The following is a 19,138-nucleotide window of genomic DNA, read 5'->3' as shown; positions in this document are numbered from 1 at the left end:
CTGGCCTATGTCCCATAGCTACTGTCACCCCAGAAAGGGATTGTCTGTCTCCTGAACCCCCAAGTACCCCACAATAATCCTAGTAAGGTCTCAGAAGTCTTCTAATCCCTATTCATTCCTGCAATTAGAGACCATTGGACAAAGTGAAACGATCTTCTATGTATGCTGATCTACTTACTCTGCTCCAAGGGTCTGAGCTTCACATGCTGCCTTATTCCTAATCCTCGGGGTGGGACTCCATCAAAGGGATAGGACCTGCTGGCTGAAATCCTCCTGTCATCTAAGGGTGCCAAGCTTCCATCCTTCTTTCCAAGATTACAGTCCTGGGGATATTTTTCTTACTGGACTTCGTAGTGATTCAAGCATAGCGAACTTGAATCGACTTAGAGCCATTAGTGCATTCTGGCACCTTATGGTCATTAGTGTGGCACTCTATTCACTAAGATTGCAGGCCAACCAAATGAAATTAATTTTAACCTTTGAGTCACTTTAAGAATAAGATGACGATATGGATGTCACCTCAAATAGTTTTGCATATGATGGGGCAAAAACTAATTCAAATGCTAGTGGCTCAATACTTGGACAGTCGATCAGTACGTATGAGGTCTGAGGGTATCAAAAGTATCCTAGGTGGAAGATAAATTACATTCCACAGCTCAGAATATGACCGATCGGATATTGTTGTACCAAAATCGGTCAAGTTGAGGAGAAGGCCCGGGAGAAGTATGAGGGTGGGGAGGTTGCAAGGAGAAGAGATGGGTCACAGCCAGGGTGAATTCCCCCGTTGCACAAATATTGAGGCTTCCCCGGAAGGGGAACGGCAAATGAATTATTTCTAAATGAACGAATTCGCATAAAGTAACTCTGGAATAGGTAGTAATTAATGGCTGGCTTCGAAGGTATTACTGCCACAAACTTTGAAGGTGTTGAGATTACGGCACCACCATCTTAGCGGAAAGAACCGCTGAATTTTGTGAATTTGGTTTGAGAAAGGTGAACATCCGTGCGTTGACTTCGCTCTTCAGAGTAATGCTTACATCGTCTCGTAACCTGGGATATTATATTTTTTCGTTCGGATTCCAGCTTTCCTTGTGTTCATATTTTTTATGTGCTAGTTAGGAGCGAGCCATTTCTAACAAAACATGATTTTTTGGCGAAGGCGTGTTCAATTATCAGGAATTGATGCGACTTCATTAACTGCGTTTACTGAAGTATTGACACGTATTTCTGCCATCAAAGATCAGTTGTTCTGTTCATAAAATACTGACAAATTTACTTTAGGATGCTAATTCAAGGCACCAGCATTATTATTTTACGCGTGGATAGTTTTTTTATATTGCCCATGGATTTTTTAAATGTCATTGACTGCGGTTTTGCTTTATTCCACATTTTAGCGTTGTCTACGGTACCGGCCAATACCTACTCCGATCTCCATCGAACCGAAGGTCTCTCCGATTCTACACCTGGTGAGATAGTTTTTGTTTTGCAGAAGCACTAATCATCAGTGTTTCAATCCTAGGATTGGTTTACTGCAGCTACTACATTCTTCTCTATTTGATTGCAAGGCTGCATATTCTAACGTGTGGCGAATAGGACCAGCTCCTTCCTCGGTGATACGAGATAGAATTGGTATCCGTAAAAGAGCAGATAAAAGTAAAAGAGGGTTGGATAGTGACCCAGTTTTAAACATAGAATCCTCCGTCCATTATTATATTTGTTGGTCATCATTCATAAAAATATTTAATAAAGACGACGTATCCCACGCCCCTCACCTTTGGCGTAATGGATAGGGGAGTATATGAGGCATGGTTGCGGGATGTCCGCGCCGTACTCAAGGTTTAAGGAAATACTTCGGAGCGTTTGCCTTGATTCCGATAAGCTAACGCTGGCCATTTCTCTAGTAAGGGAGAGTTAAATAGCTCTCGAGGCAATCAGATCCATTGAAGACCGCGAGAACTTACTGGAATTTAGTAATGAACGGTTGCCCTATTTTATATCTAGACGTAGTCAGCTCATAACTTGCCAAGGTAATCTCGTCAACTTTCGGCTCGAGCCCCACTCTTTTGCCTATTCTCCTTCGGTGCATTTAAAAACTACTCCCTTGCCCTCATCAGACCCAATCCTCTCCTTTCGTATTCCCCTCCGTTCTCCCTTCTCAGCTGTTCAGACATGAATCCTCTTAGTCTGACACTGGAATGCATGGATGATCGATGCTCGTGATCGGTAGCACACGTATTAATTTAGTCGTATTTTGTGCGGGTAGTTTTTCAGGTGCCTTGCAGAGAGGTGAAGAACGAAGAAAATTAGTAAGGCGGCCTACATGTATTCCAAGTAAGTGAAATGTTGTTTGTTCTCTCTTGCTATATAGTCCTTTCTAGTGACTAGGATAGGTGATTTAATTGCCTTACTGACTTCCACTTGGATAGAGTTTATATTCATCCTTGAGCATTCTATTTGCTCAGGCCTACTCCGGAGTAAATTTTAGCTGAGTATTTAAATGCATTCATTAAGAGGGAAAAGTTTTTCTTTAGTTTGAGGGGATACCCTAGCAGCTGCTGTCCAAAAAATAAGTTATAGTCAGTCTAATGTGGTTAGCGTCACACAATCCCCCGAAAGAAAGAGTCGACTGGTTTAAATATGCTTTCATTTCAGCTTAATTGGCTCTAAGTACTTACAAATGATAAGGAATATCCGAAATAACAATATAGTTTTATGAGTAATTGATAAAAATAACCATATATCATTTTTCGTTTTGAATTGATAAAAGAAATGTGGACCAGTTTTATATACCTACTTGAAATTGAAATGCCAGCTATGCACCCTTGGCGTACAGGGATTTCTTCTTGAAATTTTTCCACTCTTGATTTCATCAGTAGCTACTGCTGTCTCTCCTAAAAAGAAGTCTCCCCATTGTTGTTCTTCGACTTTTACCCCCTCTTTCTCCTTTCCACTCCTCAATGACCGCTCCTCGCTCGCACCGACTTCTGTCTTGCGCATGTGATTCATTCTGCCTGCTTAGTAATTGGACGACAGCCGTGTTCTAGTGGTTTGCAGCAGCAGATACCGGTGTAGACTGAAGCTTGAGGGGATCTCAAAGAGGTTTTTTGTATATTTCAGGTCCTAAACCTAAATCTTTCTACTCGTATTTAGTGCACGTTTTCTAAGTACTTGTAAGTGAAATCGAATGCCTATAAAAATACCTTGTCTGCGCAAGATTAAATGCCATTGGAATCAAATTTTCGTGAATTTCGGCCGTCGTAGATGTCATAATTATACATAATAAGAAATTGCATGACCGGGTCACTGTTCATGGTGCGTACCGTAACTACTAAAAGTGACAAAAAGGGAACCGCTTAAACTTTTAAATTGATTTTCCAGTGTGGGATGTCTTCTGTCAGTGTGTTTGATTCCACAATCCGATATATTTCGACTGAATAAACTGAGTAAAGACTTAAAAAAGAAAACAAGTAATATTTTCATTTAAAAATTGCAGTTTTTGTCGGTTGTAGTAGTGTTTTCGCATAAAGGTGAAATCTCGCGAAAATACTTGAGCCAATTGCTGCGGCCCAACGGGGCTTTGAAATTTCGCAGTCAAGGAAATTTTGGGAGATTGAAATTAATTCAAATGAGTTTAGTTATTTAAACATGGACAATCCTTCACCTGAAGCTATGGAGTCATTCTCGTCTTGTGATTTTTTTAATGTCTATATATATATATATATTTTTTTTTTATTATATTTTTTAATATATATATCTCAGTAATCCGATATATTTATATTTATTCTGTGCATATAAATATATCGGGTCAAACAAATGTACGGAATGGAGTTAATATTCCGGGAATAAATTATAGGATGGTTTCTTCCCGTGTTTTTCAATTTTTGCGGGCACACCTCGGACTAAACCCAGTTCTTCGGCAACGGAGTTCAGCAATGAGAGGTGCTTCTCTGCTAACTTCATCTGCTGTCCATGGTCCTGTAACTCTGCCGCCGTCTCGGAGAGGGAATCTGCATCGCTGAATTCACTTAGCCGCATTGAAGATGCTTTGAATGAACCTCCGTCATCCTCTTCTATCACAACGATATCAATACCGAGGTAAAAGCACATTGTATATTTCGTCATAAATGTTATGCTTTGATTTTCGACGTCAATTTTTTTTTAATTATGCAGAATTTATTTGTCACAACTCGTCAGAATCGCGATGTATGTCAATATTTCGATGGTATCTACTGTGTAGGGAGTGATTCTTCCGTCGGATGGGATGTTAAAACCCCAGTCAACTTGTGATCCCCAGGCAACTTTAATTCAGAGACAGCAGACGTCGAGATTCTCATCACCGCGTAGTATTTCATTATTCTTTGTTTTCAACCACCGGCGCATTTGAAATGGTTGAAAGCATCGCAGTAGTTGATAGCACGCTGAGATAATTATCGATTCTATAGCTTTACAGCTCTGGTGTGGATCTGGACATCATGAAAAGTCAAGATCCTGCCTTGATGTAAGAAAATATTAGATAGCACATACATGAGTTTTTCACAAAACATCTGCCCTTTCAGTTCTTTATATTTTGATTAATTTTTTAAAGAACAAAACATTACACTTATTAATTGAGTATTAATCCTTCCGAATTTATTGAAAGTTTCTTAAAAATCGACCTCAATATTTATCAGGATGTGTGGAAAAGCTGACAAAGGACAGTTTTTTTGGGGTGGTCATAATGTTAGTCTGGGACTGTATATCAGCTCGACGTGTAAAACGGCAAGTCTTTAAAATCAGATATGCAGATTTTAATGTTTTTGGATAAAATTCCATGTCAGCCTCTCATTATTTAAACATTATACCATTTGGATGTACTTCATGTGGGTATGTCAAAGACACAAAATATTGTAAAAGGTTTTGGGAGTATGCCAGAGCAATATATTTCTTGGGTTTAGGCTTTTTTTATTTAATTAACAATTATAAGCAAATATTCACTTGTAAATTAACAAAGTAGAAACAACTAGCTGGGCATTTTTTTCAACCAAAAATTGTCAAGGTAAATAAACTGTCTCATGTCGGGTGAAGATAATCAAACTGCTATATATCAAATAATTGCATGGTTACACTCTGGATGTACTACAACCTTTGGGGAAAGGTTTAAGTGAGAATTTTGAGGTTTTGTGGTTGAATATTATCCTTGCAAGCAGTAATCTCTAAGAACTTTGTCATTGGGATTAAAGTCCACCACAAATAGAGAGATGGAGGAGCCAAAGATTTGTACAAATGAATAGGCTTGTGTAGTAAGGCCATTCAATTGAAAATGTGTACAATTAAGGGTTTGAGTTATTTTTCATGAGAAAAAAGCAAAGCATTTGGAGTACAGACTCAATGGTTTCCCTCTACATCAGTGCCTCTTTATTGTCAAACTCTTTGGTATCTTCAGGCTTGAGTTTCAATACAAATAATATTTTGTCCACTGACCGTACATATTATATAGGTATAGGAGCCGTTAAATACAAATAAAAGTACAAAATACAGGTACATTTTGACATTGTGAACATGCTTAAAAAAAGTGCGTATACATTAAGGTGTAAAAAGCAAATGCATTATAACAGCTTGCTATTTAAAAATTCATTCAATGAATTATAACACTTAATTAGGAGTTTTCAGAGTTTCAATGTGAAATTGGATAATTTATCATTAGTTTTTGATGAGCGTGGTAATGTGTTATAAATTCTGACACTCATTGCCATTGGGCTTTTAAATGAAATTGCTGACTTATGGTAACTTATGAGGATTTGTGATGAGCTTCAGTTGAATAAGAGTGAATGTCAATATTTGCATGAAAGAGATGGATATTATTTTTTATGAAGACAGGCATGGCAAATATATACAAAGATGGAATGGTAAGAAAATTTAATTTTTAGAATTAGGACCTACATGATGTCCTCCAAGCAGCAGCAAGTAAATATCTAATAAATTATTTTGAATTAAGAAAACTTTGTGCAACATGCACTCAAATAATCTCCAACCACTATTCCATATGGCACCCTGGAGAAAAAAAATAGAATAATACAAGAGTTTAATACGTCTAGATATGTCTGTTCTGCTGTAACCAAATTAAGTGAATCAGTGTGTTCTTGTACTCACCAGATTGTTGAACACTTAGACCTATGAACTTGCTGGATGCACAAGTAATTCTTTCATCGTTAAGATTTATATTAATATCCCCTTGCAATATTGCCTTATTAAATGCAGGATGTCTTTTTGTAATTTAATTTAAGTTTGTAGTCTCAGCGCCAGTTCCTGACACATACCTTTTGCATTTTGACCATAAGCCTTTGACAAATTTTGACAGAAATTATGTTTGAATCATCCACAAATTTTATGGAATCAATGCTTTGTTATTTCAATTTATTCATATTTGTGAGATTCATCCATCAGAAGTTTTGTCAGATGAAATTAAGGATCCTGGCTGACTAAGATTGTCAAGCCTAGTCATCCTGGATTCAAAAGGAAATTTTTATGGAAAAAATATAAATATTTGAAGAACAAGTTTCTTAGGGTAGTTATGAAATACTGTCTTTTTTGTAAGTATCAAAAGATTTTCTTTGATAGAATGCTGTGCGAGGGAAAGAACCATCTATAACTCAACCTATGAGTTAACATGAGCTGCCAAGTTGTTAAACAAGTTTAAGCAAGAAGTGCACCTATAGAGAAAATGGATATCTACATACAAATTGAGGCTATGACCTAATTACACTTTTTTCTCATTTCAATGGGAGATTTTATCTAAGAAAAAAGTCATACTTTTTCTCATATGAGGCTGGTATCAATATTTAAAGGTACAGATGTCCTATTGTATATTGGAAGGGATTAATCTTGAATCTATGGTTTGGCAAAACTTCCGTAGTGATTCCAGTTGAATGTTTTCATTACAACCAGTGATGTCAAGAACTCTTAACTGAAACCTGATGGCTAAGGACTTAGGCGGGTGCAAGGATGTCAACTTGGGTTGCTGATATGTCCATGGATGATTCATTGAGAGGTTTGTGCTTTTTTGTTGGGAAAACCTTTTTGCTTTCTTAATAGAAATTTGTTGGTATAAGTTTAGTCAGTTTTTATCATCCCAGGAAGATTTTTAGCGATTTCTGCTTTTTGTATTTATTGTACAAGTGAAAGTGAATTATAAAAGGAGAAAAGAATTACTTAACTCATATTTGATGATCTAAACAGTTTGCCATACAAAAGCTAGATGAACTAATTGCTGGTTTTGTGTATAGATGAGGTTGGCTACTGTCTTGGAGTGAGCATAAGGTCAACAACCACCAAGTAAGGTCAACAACCCAAACCAAATGATTCAAAAAATTGAAATAAATTTGTTGTGATGGGCAGACTAAACCATTTGTGATGTATAGTAATGCCATCCATTGGGGCAGCTTCAATGCTAAGTTTAAAAAATTAAGGGCGAGCCCAAATGGGCAGACCATCCAGACTCCATTGGTTAGCATATTCATGTTGTGCTTATGGACAGCTTTTCATAAGTTAATATTTCATTACCCTGTTAAACCTAATCTGCTTAACTTAAACCTAAGGTCTTTGTCTCACTTACCTTTCTTTAGCCATTAACTTTTCATACTGACATATTAGCATTTTTATATATTGTCAGCAGTCTATAAAATCCCTGAAAATAGCTGTTATGTCCTTTGGTTGGCAATTCATTGTTTTAATTGTTGAAATGTTGTATTTTGCATTGGATTCTCCCTCTAATTAATTGATCATTCATTAAGTTTCCCTGAAATCCCATCCTTATTCTTCAGGTTATAGTTATGAAGTTCTAAATGGTTGCATAAATAAACCATCTTGTCACTTTTTTAATTATTTGGTTGTTGTGAGGATTCATGCCCACTATTTTAGTGAAATCATCTCTCTTGAATTTTGTTGAGTATTTACAATCAGATGTTCATTGAGCAAGTACTGTAGTGTTTGAGGGTAAATTTAAGTAGCCTCCTTCCATAATATTATTTGGTAGGCTACAGTTTGATTTCGAATGGACACGCAGGCTAATCACTACTACGGTTCTAAACCTTGCATACATTACCTAAAACCATTATGCTACAAGGAATCTTTCTTCAATTTTGTATCCCTTCAATTTCCCTTAATTCTGTCCACAACTCTTTGTTCCTTCCTCTGTTTGCATATTTTCTTACCTCCATCTTCCATGTTCCAATATGTATCAAAATGTCCTAAATCTATTTTTCCCCTCCTTTGGTTTACTCCCAACAATCCGTCCCTTTTCTGCTGCCATGACAAGTACTTATGTTTTGTCAAATTGTGCATCATGGGTGTGTATTATTTTCTTACAGACTTCTTGCTAATAGTTTTTTCTCAGTCACAGAATGAACAATTGAAATGTGATGATTTGTGATTTATTAACTTCACCCATGTCCTGCATCCTCACTTTGACATGCTCTTCTTTGCTTATTTTATTTTTTTCCATCCTTCCCTAAATTCTAATCTCAATAGCCACCAATTCATACCTATCATCTTACCTCAATGACTTATGTTTCTGTGCTCCATATAAATATTTTCTATTTTCTCTAATTAAAATTCTTACTCAAATACCTCTGTTATAACTCCCTTCTCCTTCTAAAAGATATTGTCTAATTTAATTCTTCTAATGTCTCGACTATTTGACCACCCGGGTCCAAAAATTCCTTATTAAGTAAACTGGCCCACCTGCTTTGGTTTATGACCTCAGATTTGTTTAAATTGGGCTTCATTATTCTAAAAAATTTATTAACTTTTGGTTTACATTTGTCTACCTATATCTAACCATACTGCCGTTATAATCTGCTCAGCAATTGGAAACTGGCTAGTAGTTAATATCCATTTCTACCAATAACCTCATTACTTCTATGGTATCACTGATCACCATAAGCTTCCTCAAGGGGATCGAGATGGTGCGGGAGCTAACGTACTGGCTTCCCAGCCAGAGGGCGCGGGTTCAAATCCCGGCGGTGTTGAATATTTTTCATAGGTATCTCGATCCCTACTTGAGGTGCTTTGTGGAGGGCACTTTGAGTGAGTACGCCGTCCGTCGGATGGGACGTTAAGCTGCGGACCCCTTGGCGCCTTTCGTAAAGAGTAGGCTAATGCCGACGCCGGGTTTCTCTCCTCCCTTCACCCTTTCCTGTCCATCCCCTATGGCGCAAATGACCTTAGCTGTCGGTCGCCTCCCCTTAAAACTACCACTACTACTGCTTCCTCAACCCAAACTGATAATCCCCTAAATTATCATTTTCCCTCCTCTCCTTTCTCTTATTTATTGTTCTAAGTATTACCCAAGATGCATGTGAAATCATCCCTGTTGTTCAATATTCCTTGCACATGGCCGCCTTTCCCATTATTGTTATGGGAACTAATAGCAATCTAATAAATCTTCTGGACAATTTCCTTCTTTGTAAATGCAATGAATAAGTCAATGAAAACTCTTTTCCTCATTTTTCTAAACCATTGAGTAGTTCTGTGTAGATTTTATCTATCCTCACGACCTTGATATCTCACAGCAAAGTAAGCCTGGCCCTAAATTATCCTCATTTATGCCATATCTTGTCAACACTTAATGGTCTTCATTTTTTCCATATCCTTTCTCTCCTTCTCATGAGCCTGCCCTGTGATAGTTATTTTTTGTTATAAACAATGGAATCCCATGTTTACTTTTCAAGAGACCCCAGAAAAAGTTAATTGCAGGAAAAGGAGAATTTTCAGTTACATAAGATTGATAACTGGAGTAAATGTAATAATAAGAAACAGACTAAACTGTCGAAGAGCAGAATTATTATTAATCTCATTAACTATCACTAACATCATTTATTTGTGTGATGAATGTAAATACCAAAAGCACATTGAGCATCTGTGATTCAAAGGATAGTCTAGGATTCCCATTCTTGTGGCAATGTGCAGTGCTTTTTTCTTAAGATAATGCCATTCATGGAGATATTTGAAGATCTAGTACTCAAAAAACACTCGGTAATCCTTATAATTTTTCATACATGGAATTTGTGATATACTTTGTCATTTCAGGCAATTTTTTGCATGATTCTGAACCATGCAGAATAGCTTGGATGGTACAGAATCAAATTTTGATTTTTCATTATTGTATTCAGTTAAGGGGCCGGCATTCTTTGACATTTTGGCACATCAATGCAGGTTCCGTCATGAGAATCAACTTGCTCTTAAAGTTTTTTGCTTTAAATTAAAAATATTTTTTTCTTAAATTCATTGTCAAACAGTATAAAATTTACATTCCTGAGTAATTGAGGAAAACTTAACACATGAGAATCGGACTTACCCTGCTGTTCGACTTGCTCAATCTGTTGTCAAACCTCTAAATATTTTGATGAAAATAAAATTATATTTGATTTAGTATAGTTTTGATGAAATAAAGCAAATTTCAGAATTATTTATTATTCACTATTATAACCATTGTTAAGGCACGCAAATAATCCCAGTTGTCAGTTACCAGTTTTTTCTTGCTTCACCACATGAGTCGGAAGTCCATTTTTATTCTTCATAATTGAAACTTATGTGAGAAATAAATGGTCTCCCTCAGGTGTTCTTCCAATATATATATTATGTAGCCAACTCCTTGTTGTGGTGACAGATTAAAAGTTAAATATTGCAAATGTGTGCTTCAATAGTAGTGATAGCAGCAACTGGTATTCCCGTTTCCTTCTCGATTTGTATACTACAAATCCTAGCTCCAAGTCCTTCACCAATCTACTTCCAACCCATTAATTTCCCACCCATTTTATTTTTATCTATGAGTAATTCCTTCTACCTAGTTCTGTGTTTAAGTTCTTCTATTTTCATATCTCATCACATCTTTCTGATCATCTTGTGCTTTCTATATATTTACTGTTTCCATAGTTTGTTTGCAGCTTTTGAGATATTTATATTGAGATTTAAATTTTCCTTCTATTCCACCAGTCTATTTGTTCTTGCTCATGAAATTTTCTATTGCCCTGGTACTTCTTCCTTTTTTGTCATTTTTGTCGTCGCTTGCACTTCAACATTTCATTCCCCCATCTGTCTTCTCCCAATCTCATCTCCTTGAATCTGACTTCAGTAGCACTTAATTGCCTAACCATAATGTAGCTCAAGTGATACCCCTGTGAATCTCTGGGCATTATCCACATATACTGGATGGCAGGTCCAGTATCTAGAATGATGAAAAAATTCAACAAGTGGACCTAGAACTGCGATCTGACTGATGTTTAGTGCTCTGGCTGATAAATTTCTTCATTTGACACACCACTACTTTCACAGTTAATAGCCACACTATCGTTAGAAGTGAAAGCTGAGTGAATAGATATGGTCATTGTTGAGGCCTACATGCGACAAGTACTCATAATTACAATAGTAAAACTATTGAACCTGGAAAGATTCAAGGAATGTGCAGAACGCATTTAGAATCTATACGGTACACCAGGAAGTTTAGATATAGAAAGAGGAAGTAGATGGGATAGCTTAAGCCCACGCATACTCAATTGGAAGATACAAAGGGCAGTAGGGAAATAAAATCAGGGTAATAAGGATAGATAACTGCCCCAAAGCAACTTAAGGGTTTTAAAAAAGGTGTAGGAATAGATTTTATAGATTTATAGATATATATAATGATGGAAGTATTCAGCCAGAAGAATTTGTTAGTGTTCAGGTCACATCCCAAACAAGAGAAAAGTAGCGGTACATATGTGAGCTCTATAGAACAATGTGTAATTTCTTTTGCAGCTTAGGTGGTACTTATTTTTGTCAATAAGGCAATGGAAATTACAGCAGCTCAAGGGATGATCAGTTTGTGTTTAGGAAAGTAGAATGGGTAGCACCATAGCCCTGATTATAAGGATAGAAAGTTGAAATTTAGTACAATCACAAAGTATTTGTTTAATGGATTTTGAGAAGGTGCTCAATATTCATTTGGATAGAGTAAATGGATGTATTTCAGAAGATATGAGAAAATCAGAGGGATAGGCAAATCATCCACAACCTGCATGTCTCTGAATGTTCAGGTGTGTGGTAAATGACTCCATGATCACCCATACTTTTCAGCATTTACATCAATGAAATGGCAAGAGACATGGGAAAAGGAGATAGAAATGAGTGGTCGAGGAATTAATAAATCCAGTTGTTTGAGGATGATCAAGCTCTAGTCAACCAGTTGGCCAAAGGGTCACAAGCATTGCTAATGCATTAGATAATCAGTGTAGTAGATATAGGATGATAACCAATGTAAGCAAAACAATGGTTTTGGTTTTAAAGAATGAGGAAGATAAAGGTAAAAAGGTACCTGATGATGACGCTTGAGCGTTGAAACCAGTTGTACGCTAATAAAGGACAGTGTAAAGTTACTTTGTATTCTTAATTTCATTAAAATGAATTTCCACAAGGTTGAGCAAGAAACAATTGAATATATAAAGGTAAACATTGAAATAGGAGGCAAAAACTAGAGTAGGTAGAATAGTTAGGCAATCTTGGCAGTGTTTTGGATTATGATGGGCTGAGGGGAGTTTAGGAGTAGAATAATTACATGAGGCAAAAAAGCCTTCACAAGAAGGGAATTGATGACTGGGATGATGAGTAAAGATGTTAAGAAAATGTATGTTTAATCTTGGATATAGGGAATGGCTTTGCATGGAGCAGATAAATTGTTATTAAAATAAATGAGATAGACAGATCGGAGGATTTTGAGATGTCGGTGTGAATGATGAAATAGTTAAGATGGATTGAAAGTAAAACAAGACTAGGCATGGTGTTGGGGGAGGGATGGTTTTTGAAGGAATCCAGAGAAGGTAGGAAGTGTGGATGCGGAATATTTTGATTGGTGATAGAATGTTGAAGACTGTTGTAGGGGAGAAAGCTAGGATAATGAGGAAGGAAATATAGATAAGAATGAGAAGGTAATAGGATAGGCATGTTGGATGGAATGAAAGCAGGGAGTGAGTATGCAGAATTGAAGATGGGCTTATTTTAGTATTGGTTTCAGGTTGTGTCCTGATAGAATACACAAAGCAAGATAACATTGTTAGTCTGTCAATCCAAATGTCTACGCATACTAACCTACCTTAAATGGTTGACTACCTGTAATAATCGAATGTATAGAATAGAAATGAGGACTTTCAAGCTAAATGAACCGTATAATAATCAACCTACCTTTTTTAGCTCTGACCTTGAAGAATTCACCCTTTTTACACCAAATACTTTGTTCAAAGATATTAATTACATCTTGAATTGCATTTCAAGACGGCTGAATTAGTTTGATGGGTTGAATATGATTGCTGCTTGCAAATAATCCAATGAGCTTCACATGCATGGTAGAAATAGACTGGTCTATGATAAACCCTCCCAAGATGACAAGCTTACTAGGGCTTCACTTATTTGGGATGTTTTCCATTTACATTTTTAGTCTTCGCATTCTATGGCTCTGCCCTAAACTATTTTCTTACCTTCACTGGGTGGCCTTACTTTTCTGATGTTTTACAATAATTTTTTTTGAGTGGGTGATTGGGAGGGTAATTTTAAATTGTTTACCAGATAAGATTATTTCTGAATTAGGATTACTTGCCACTTAAGGTGATATCTGAATAATTTGATTCATATGTTATGGAAACATTTAAAAACAGTAAATAATAACTAAGGTTAGGGACTTTGTTATATTTTTCTTGATTTTGGTGTTTGTTAAATAAGGTTAATGGAAACTTATTTAACTAAGAGTTGAGTTTATAGTATATAGGTTGAATATTTTATCTTGCTCTAACTTTAATATATGTGATGATTAAAATGTTATCTGTATTAAGTAAAATACCATGGCAAAATAACATCATTAATAACGGAATATTCTGTTCTAGGTACTGGAGCTACTTGCATAGAAGATGGACCTTAGGTAAGAGAAAAAGATGCAGTGCTGGTATGCGATTCCTTTACATCATTTACGTTGCTTTTTAACTCAAAGAACAATGATTTATACTTCTGCTACTATCATTATACTCAGGAATTGGGTACATTATCTTATTTTTGGTCATGAAAATTTATTTATATTATTGAACATGTTGGTATGTGCAGAAATAATGATATATACTGATATTTAACTCCTTGTCATTTCTAATATGAATAGATTAATACATAAACATTAATACATATGTATTAATTAATTTATTTAAGATATTTTCCCCTGCCACTGTGGCATGGAGAGGAACAATGTATATATAAATCTAATGTAAAAATCCTTTTCATTCAAGGTTCATGGAGACACTTGGGCATGAGATATTAAATCTATTAGTTTCAATTCACTATTTTTTTCAAAAAGTGTTGGACCTGACTGAACAAAGTTGGAGACTTAAAAGTTATGCCTGCAGCTTGAAGTGTGGAAGAGGAAAATGAGTCCCACAGATCAAAATATTATTTCTGATATTTTTTGTAAAGTATATGAAGTGTGATGTCTAATAAACTATAGCATCAGCAATATCACATTCATGTAATAAAACTAATGAAAAGTCGAGTAAATTACAGAAGAAAAACAGGGAAGAAGGTTGAAGAAATGGAATGTAGAAGCATTAACCAGGATGAGAAAGGACTACTGGAATGCAGTGGAAAAATTTAGCGAGAGGGCAGGAAGATGAGTAAAGTAAGAAGAAGATAAGCACACAAATAGTGATACTGGAAGTCCATAACAAAACTATCGGGACAGTAAATGGAAAAGTGACTAGGAAACTAGAGGTTACAAATTAATTCAATGAACTGCAGGAGATGCCGTGGCAGTAACTTTTAATGGATTCATCCACTAATATACATTAAAATGTAGAAATTTCAGGGTAAAAATCATTCGCCTTGACTCTCCTTCCAGGTCAAAGTGAATGATTTTTAGTCTGAAATTTCTGCATTGGTTAAAAATAAGATCAGGCTGGATAAGAGAAGTAAATGGAAGAATATTAACAGGTAATGAGGAAGGAGGAGGTACTAAGAGATAAATAATAAACTGAGATGAGGAACTAGTAGGGAAACTAATAGAAGCATAACAACCAACAAAACCATAAAAATAGTAATCAACCCAAAGGTTGGTTTGGTAGGTGATGGTAGAGTTCACCCAGTGCTAAGCCCGACTGCATGTGAAATTCACACATCAGGGCAGGGGGGCCAGTTCCTTTCCTTGTCGGTTATGGTTTCCAAGGAACATCTGGTACCCGAAAAATCGCAGCTTGGGTGGAGCTGCAGGTGCCCAGAGAGGCTTGCCCGGGAATCGAATCTGAGATCTCTGGTCAGTAGTCAAACGCTCTACTTCTGGACTACCGCAACACACCAAGTGTGTATGTATATATATAGGGTGCGAAGCTTAAATCGGGACATTTCAATTTGCATTTCCCGCCATATCGTAGTTCCACTGGAGGTCGCGATAGGTGTTCTTAAAAGCTATAGGCATCTAGTTAAGTCATAACCTCAAATGCCCGAGATATTACTTACAAGTGCGGAGTACAATCAAAGAGCCGCTTTTATCAAAAATGTTAGCACTGGGCATTATATTTTGAAATAGCTCGATTCTGCTGGTACCCTAAATGAGCTAGCTGTTTACGATATTGTGGCTCAGTATAATGCTGCGGAGAAGTCGGGGTAAGATTTTGCTAACCTGGCAAGGAAATCTCATTTGAGGAAACGCGTGCTTGTCCGGATTTAAGCACTACACCACATATATACACAGTAATCAACCCAAAGGTCACTTTGGTAGGTGATGGTAGTATTAACCCCGTACTAAGCCCAACGGAGTGTGAAATTCACAAATCAGGGTAGGGAGGCCAGTTCCTTTCCCTGGGCCGGTCTAGGTTTCCCAGGAAGATAGGGTGCCCAAAAATCTAGTTTAGGTGGAACTGCAGGTGCCCAGATAGGCTTGCCTGGGAATCAAGCCCAGGCCCTCTAATCAGTAGTCCAACGTTCCACTCCTGGACTACCATGACCCACATATATATGTATATTCTGTAATTCTCTCCTTCCTTTTCTGTAACATTCTACATTGGAATGATTCATTTTTCCATAAAATTGAAGTATCTACCAAATGCAAAGAAACTTCTAAGTCCATTTCCACTTTAAATCTTTAGCACAACTAAAAACTAGAAATCTTTCTTGTCTCAGACAATTCATATTCTTCTATACTTCATAAAATTTTCTTTTCCTCATTCAGCACTTCATCTTACCTATGTTGACAGCCTTTAGTAGTGACACTTTCTATTCTAATGAGGCATTCCTGGAGTCTCCTGCTATCAATTCCTATTGTATTCTATCCTTTCGAATTTTCTGTCCCCCCATACTTCCTAGTTATTAATCAAATTCACTGCCCATGTAAAGTTATCTTGAAGTCTTCATACTGCTGGTGAACATGTTTGTGAAACAGATACTGCTGTATAGCCATTTCCCTTGGGATTAGAATATTTCCAACCCTGTAGCCTTTTGTTACCTGGATTTGAAAAGTGTGAAACAAGTCGTAAAAACCTCTTTAATTCAATTGAAGTGCAGTTTTAACTTCAGGAGATATTTTTACTTCTTTGGAAGCAAGGATATTTATCCTAAAATTTGGAGAAACCTTCTGTTCTCATGTATATAGCCAGTAATTGAAGATCAAACAGGGAGTTAGTTGATTGACATAAAAATTAGTTCAGCAACTCATCATATATCATGTGGTTAGCCACAGTAATTGTTATGCATTCAATTACAATCCACTTTCACTTATTTTGGAATCTCAAACTTTTAATTCAAAGAACTGCAGGATATGCCACGGCAGTAACTTTTAAGTCGTTTGCTGGGATATTTTGAGTGCTGGATGATGCCTCTGTAGCTTAAATGGCTAAAGCACTAGGCCAGATATAAAGGGATCTGGGTTAGAATCCCAGTGAAGATGAATGATTCTTACCCTCTGACATTTCTGCATTTACCATTTAATTTAGCTTTAATCATTGATTTTCAAACTTCAACAATTGTTAAATTTTTGAGTTACACAAAACTTAGGAGATGGATGTATGAAGTATGTAATTAATTCAAGATGCTTATGAAGTATATTGATGTAAATAATTCAACATTGAGGAATTACTGCAAGATCCACACACTCAATATGGACTAGGATATCTGGATTTTTTGTCCTAAAAGTGTACAAGATCCCCAGACTTTGAGCTATTTGGCACATTCAATGCTCCCCATTTTTTTAAGTTTTAGCAAATCATTGCCTCGTCTAACAATTGTTCGGTATAAACTATGCACTTACAACTCAGTTCTATGCAATTAATTAAATATTATATTCTCCAAAATTTATAACAATCGCTAAACTATATCTAATAATTTTTTGTCTGAGAGGTAGGGCTATAGATGGATACATGTAGCTATATGCTCTAATATTTTGTCTTGAAAAGTCATTTCCATCGCTAAATGGAGAAATATATTTTACCCTACGGGAAAGCTTCTTTAGTTTTACTAGATTTCATTATCTTGCTCAATATTGGCACTTTCAATGAACAATTTCCCTGCTCTCTTCAATTATTAGTTCCTCATTTTCCTTGTAGATTTCCATTGATTTTGCTGCTTCAATGGTTTCTTAGGTATGGTAGCCACTCCGAAGAGGCTAGTGAGTTGAATACCAAGCTGCTAAAATGTAGGTTTGGTCGAATTGCCAATTTTCCTTAAGCATGGAAGAATTGGAAAAAGTATTGGTCACTCAAGTCATTGTGAAAGTTAAATAGTAAACTTCTTTCTCTGTATTGTTTGTGCTACATTCTGCTGTGTCATTAGTGTAATGTGATGATGTATATGTATAATTTTGTACCTGCTTTATTAAATAAATTTTTAAATGACAAAATATATGAAAAATTTATTATGGCAACATCTGTGATTCAACCTGAAGCCAGTGAATTATATAATTGACATGTAAATGTGTTCAGTTCCTAATTTTCATTAATTAATTTTTAGTACTCTTGTATGAGCTGGCGAGTAGGCAAGTTTAATTCTATGGTCTTGTTTGATTTCAATTACCTTGATGCCCCCTCTTTCTCCTTTCGGTAAGCCTGGACCTATTCCTTCCATCTCCCTTGGATCTTTTCTGGTCCAACAAACAATTTTCCTGAATTTTCAGTTAACACAGATTTTCCTTTCTTGCTTTCTGACAGTATTTTAACCGTCTACAGGGAACCAATTTCACACTTCCTCTGTAATATTTCTAAATCTTCGCACTGCATCGTATCTCAATTTAACTCTTTCTGCTTCCTTATACCGAACTCTGTATTTATGTCCTGCCATTTCCTTCTCTCGTCTATTTTTAATTCTACTGCACTGAGCAAAATCTAATTACCCAGCAAGTTTGGTTTCTGGACAAGTACAAGAGAGACTATACAAAGATCAAATTACTCAAAAATCCAGAGATAAATGACAAAGTTGGTAGCAGTAGAGTAATAAATTTGTTTGTAATGAATAATGAAATCAGTCAAAATAGAATTTATTTTTGAATAAAACAAAGGGTGACAAAAATAGGGCGTTCCAAGGGATTATTTTTTTTGCATGAAAGTTGAGCAGATATAACTTATTCATATACTTTATACATTAGTTATGTTCATTAGCTCAAAGATGCATTTCAAGGAATCCTAATTTCAATAGAAGATATACATTTTTAAAAGAAGAGAATAATAGCAGCCAAATGGAAAAATAAGGAAAGTTCACTGTGGCAAAAAGTAAAATTTCCATGTTTCAGAAAACAGGGAGGTTAAAATTTGCTAAGTCCATAAGGACTGGAGAAAGAATGGCAAAAACCTAAGTCCTAAAAATAGCCATGGTTAGTTCATAGGGATAGTGTAGAGGAATCAAATTTCTATAGAGGAGATAGCAAAATTATTTTTAGTCTGTTTATCAAGGGAGGAGTATATATATCCCAAGTCCTCGAGATAGTGTATTGCAGTTATGTTTCATAATTGTTAGCAGGATGAAGAAAGAAAATACTAAGTCCAGAGAATTAGTAATAGTTAGAATATTTTTGCATTACTGATCGGATCAGATATGCAAAAAATATTCCAAGTCCGAAAGAGCCCTACTCCTAAACCATCTGATCGCGGAATCCAGGAGTGAGTAATGAGTAGGA

General features: G+C 36.1%; 1 long non-coding RNA gene across 1 annotated transcript; it reads left to right on the top strand.

The window, feature by feature from the left end:
- Positions 1–3,911: 3,911 nt before the first annotated feature.
- LOC139694720 (uncharacterized) lies at positions 3,912–17,827 on the top strand. Its single transcript, XR_011702204.1, has 4 exons — positions 3,912–4,095; positions 6,925–7,027; positions 13,887–13,921; positions 14,277–17,827. It is a non-coding gene; the product is annotated as an uncharacterized lncRNA (long non-coding RNA).
- Positions 17,828–19,138: the final 1,311 nt, after the last annotated feature.

The sequence above is a fragment of the Hetaerina americana genome, unplaced genomic scaffold (genome assembly GCF_022747635.1).
Source record: "Hetaerina americana unplaced genomic scaffold, ioHetAmer1.1.p SCAF_53, whole genome shotgun sequence".
In the NCBI taxonomy this organism is placed as follows: Eukaryota; Metazoa; Arthropoda; class Insecta; order Odonata; family Calopterygidae; genus Hetaerina; species Hetaerina americana.
This window is presented reverse-complemented; position numbering and strand designations above follow the sequence as displayed.